This window comes from Sinocyclocheilus rhinocerous, unplaced genomic scaffold (assembly GCF_001515625.1).
Source record: "Sinocyclocheilus rhinocerous isolate Xijiao unplaced genomic scaffold, SAMN03320098_v1.1 scaffold2877, whole genome shotgun sequence".
Lineage (NCBI taxonomy): Eukaryota > Metazoa > Chordata > Actinopteri > Cypriniformes > Cyprinidae > Sinocyclocheilus > Sinocyclocheilus rhinocerous.
Window position 1 is genome coordinate 1 of NW_015636550.1, and position 4990 is coordinate 4990.

Genomic DNA, 4990 nt, shown 5'->3' on the forward strand with positions numbered 1-4990 from the left:
ACTCTCTCTCTCACACACACACACACACACACACACTCTTTCACACACACATACTTGTTTTTGCTACATTGTGGGGACTCTTGACTAGGAGGTTACATGTGGGGACAGCAATTTCTAAATACAATAAAGCCTTAATTTTAAGTCAGAGGTGTCAGGAGGAATTTTTGATCCAAAAAAATCTAAAGTTTAGAAAGTTTCATTTTTGTCCGGTTTTTCTATTCTGGTGGGGACGTCGCTATTGTGTCTTACCACAAACCACCACTGGGTGTCACTATTATGAATTATCTATAGATTATCTATTTTTATACAATTATAAGCCATTAAAAGATTAACAAAAATTAAATTTAGATAATCATTAAAGATATGTTTAAAAGAGAGAATTGTGTCTGTATTTTTATTTTATCTTGCCTTTCACTAATTCCCATCAACTGTATTTGAATAGACCATTTCTGGGGATGTAAACAGTGAAAAAAGCCTTACCTCACCTGTTTAACACATCTAATTTTCTTCAGTTTTGAGAATCTGAAAAGGCAAGTCAAGTTGTATGACAAGCAGGAAATGTTCACGGAGCACTGACACCATGGGTATCATGGTCTTTGCTAAATAACGATGATCTGTGCATACTGGAATCCACTCTCAATTAAAACACCACATGCCTGGCATTCATACTGCTATATATTTCTATAAATACTAGGCTTGTAACAGTACACAAAACTCTGGAGTAGATGAATAGAGAAAATGCATCACTTTTTTATTCAATAGTCAATACTACTTTTTAAATATGCAACAGGCTGCATATGAATAAAAATGTGCAACTTCAGCTTCATCAATGTACACAATAACACTTTTTTAACTTGTCAGTGTGTTAACTTGAAAGTTTTATTAATGTACTGAAATTCGTCTTGTAAGCAAACACATTTTGAACGTGTTGCCTTCAACAAACAGAAAAAAAATATCTAGGTAAAGGCCCTTTCACCTTTGCTTTTACATTTTTTGCATTAAGAAACCAATATGAACTTGTTGCCTTCAAACACATAGTTGGAAACAACATCTAGGTAAAGGCCCTTTCACCTTTTCTGTTACATTTTTTGCTTTAAGGAATCAATACGATTCTTAACATAAAATTTCACCGCCTCCCAACTTCTCTGTTGAAGTGCTGCTGGGGAGCTTTCAATGCACTCCATACACTGAGCTTTCCCAGGAACCTTTCCTGACCTGATGCAGTCCATCAGAGTTTCCTCCACAGCCTCAATCTCCTCTGTAGACCACTTTCTCCGTGAGTTCTGGGAAGATCCTGAATAAAATAAGAGGAATTAGTCATTGTGATCGAGTTAAAAGTGACTCATAACAAAAATATTTAAAAAAAACACACGGTCTTCAGTTTGTCTTTCATTGTTTTACAGTTTTATACACACATTTGTGCTGCGTTTGCGCTGCGTTTCCCTATGCTAAAATCTAGTTAGCATGGTTCAAATCTGTAAATTCTGGCACGTTTACATGCATGTCACCTAGTAACAATGGGAACAAAAATGCTGGTAATTCAGTCAATATCTAAGATATGTGCTGGACCTGGGACAAAAATGGACCAAGTCAAAAATGACAAAATATTTCAGTATGTCTTGATTAATATGTCTTAATCATAAATTATTGTATGGGAAATTGGTGAAGTGAACTTTGTATTGGAGAACCTTTCCCTTTCTTTTCATGTTTAAGCCTTCAGTAGCTAAACATTTTAGATACAGGCCTGAAATAGGTTTTGCTCATTAAAAGCTGCACATATTCTCGAATCATATTGGCCTGGGGTGACCAACAGCAACAGATCTAAAAAATAAAATCATAAGGGATTTTGTAAATGTTTTTTATCCAATTCTGACATCTCTAGTTGCACTGCAGTTTATAGCAGTTTTGTTGATACTTTAATTAGAGCCATTCACATTTCAATCATACCCCAACACACCCCACAGTGTTTCCTTCTTGACAAATTGTGCCACATAATGTAGGGCCCTATGATTTCCGCGATGCAGAAAATGCAGATGGAATCACGCAATCCAGTCATAAAAACGGAATTTACTGTATAATGTGGAATTTGAGCGGAGGAAGATGATGAGAAGATGAGATGCAGAATTTGCCAACGTTTGGATGGATCAAAAAGTAGGTCAGTAAAGTTAAATCAAAATGCGATATGGACTAGTGTCTGTGAATATTAAGCCGCAAAAATACTATTTAGATATGAATCCTAAATGTTCTGCTTGTCTCTGTGTGAATGAATAGCACAGGCGCGTGGTTTCGTTTACTACACACATACTGAAGCGCAGCTGACGCTAGGGATGGTCGTATCGATCCGAAGTATCGATATATCGATACTGACGCGAGTATCGAAAGTATCGATACTCAAACAAAAAATATCGATACTAAGGTGCGTTTTATTTACCAGTGGTTTTGTTTATTTAACAAAAATAATAATAATAATAATGCGTACAATATGCATTGAATTGGACGAATAACCTTTGTTAGCGAATAATTGTGTAGGATAGAACTATTTTCCTGCTCATCTGAACACACGCAAATGTTGCAAGACAGAACCAATCAATCACAGAGAGCATTCACTCACTGCTGACAGTGCATTCAAACAGGGCTGCGTTTCCCAAAAGTATCATAAAAAAGCATTAAAGCTTTTGGGAATGGCAGCCCTGAACAATGCTTATCAGAGAACAGAAATAAAAACATAAATGTTTGAGTTATTTCACAATAAACAAATTGAAATTGTAGCCTACATAGTTTGTGCAATTACAATTATTTAAATTGAACGTTGAAAGATAATATTGATCATGTTCTATTCTGTAATGTTAATAGAAATCATACACTGTCAGAATAAAAAGGTTGCATTTTATGCATGCAACAGCCATTCACTGGCAGTCCCTAATGGCAGTACAAAATATTGCACTAAATCAAAAGTTCAAATGTTACAAATAAGTTAGAATATTAATGTTGTAATACTGGTAGCACTAATATAAAAATGTGATGATATATGTTACAAAAAAGTAACAATTTTGAAATACGTTGATGGTTGCATTTTTTTGTATTTGGTCTCAGTATTCCTATCAATGTTGTATAAGGGTTTTTTATACATAATAGTAACCCTAGAATGTGATCAAACAGTTTAAAATAGCTGGGCTAAGATATATAACAATTTTTAAGACTGCAGAAATATGTTAATTCAGTATACACATTATCCCACCGGTTACAATTGTGACTGACCATAAAATAAAAATTTTCACACACTTTTCCAAAAAAAAACGTTGAAAATTATTGATTATTTCAAAGGGTTACTAATGACACATCATTTGGATATTTTCATGTCTGGGAAAAATTTGGGATTAAACGGGTTAAAATGCGTTTTAAACAAAGTTAAGTGGTTTTCATTACCCATTTTACTCTTAGTAATTTAATAATTTAATACATTTCATAATTTAAAAGTTTAGTGCAGAAGTATCGAATCGGTAACGATATCGACGATATTGCCTTGAAAAATATCGGTATCGTATCGAAAACAAAATAAGGGGTATCGCCCATCCCAAGCTGATGCTAACAGCATTTCTGCCTCTGCTGCCTCAATATATGAGCACATGAACAAATAAACATAACCTCTAGAACTTCTCTGAGAGTCTCTTCGTGAGCATTTGACCGTTTCATTTGGTAGAAAACTATCATCATATCATATATAAACAGAAACCTAAAGGTCTTTACAGCAACCCGTCAAAATAAAAGGTTGGTTTAACTTGAAGAAACCGTGACAGAAATATTACTTCATGTAATGATAGTACTACTACTACTACTAATACAATTATTATTAAAACATTTTGTGTGTGCAGATTCCTATTGAAATTACTTGATTTTGACTGAACTTTCACAGAAAAATGGAAAGTGTGACATATTTCATAAGACATTTGAAAAACAGCTTACTCTTTGTTGTGTGTGGTTCCTCCAAGTCCTTGCCATTCAGCTGCAGTTGTTTATCATTCTTGCCTGTTATAAACATATGAGCACAACTGAGAAGACTTTCAATATCTGCAATATTCAGTAATGGCATAGAATACTGACTAAATGTTTACCAGTAATTGTGTCACACATGTATTTAACAAAGATTAACAGGTGAAACAACAACAAAAAAGCATCTTTTCACTTCCTTCTCTTCTCAGGATATAAAAATATTAGGGGTGTAATGATTCACTCGTTTTCTCGACGCATCGATTACAAACCCTGACGATGCATATGCATCGATCTTGAAACATGATTTTTGAATCGTGAATCGCCGATTTCGGACAGTAACTGATTTAAAACGCTAAGAATCGAATGAATCGCGATTTCTATAGTGATTCAATGCTTTCAAAATATATACACATGAAATGACTACAAGCAGGAATTAATGGAGATCTTGAACAGTGTTCGTGCCTCGCATCTCTCCTTCACACGCTCCACTATTTCCCACCTGTGACTGTCACAGGATTGCGCTCGCGCAGCTGATGTGTGATGAACTCTCCTGAGGACTCGTGGCCAGTAATGCTAAAGTGAAGTAGTTTTACTTTTCTGTAGTTTTTCAATGGCTCTCGGCATCTTACCGACGCTCAACACACCTGCCTGGAAGTTTCAAGTGTACCTAGTAAGACCTTGATTAGCTGGTTCAGGTGTGTTTAATTGGGGTTGGAGCTAAACTCTGCAGGACACCGGCCCTCCAGGACCGAGTCTGGTGACCCCTGGTCTAAAGCATACACAGTTCCATTGAATGATAAATGTGTTTTAACAATGTTGTTAAACCGAATGTATGAAGGAAACTGTTAAAATAACCACAGCATTAATAACAACAAGCTATAAGAGTGTGAGGTTTATCTGATAATCAGATGCATGAAAGTAGCGTTCGTTGCTATAGCAACCAGACATCGGCACGTTTTCTTTCAGAATCATCATTCGCCGATGGAGAGGAAAAGTTAAA

At 35.4% G+C, this 4990-nt stretch overlaps 1 pseudogene; it reads right to left on the reverse strand.

The window, feature by feature from the left end:
• Positions 1-1079: 1079 nt before the first annotated feature.
• LOC107747913 (uncharacterized) overlaps positions 1080-4990 on the reverse strand; it is a 7532-nt pseudogene continuing 3621 nt past the window's right edge.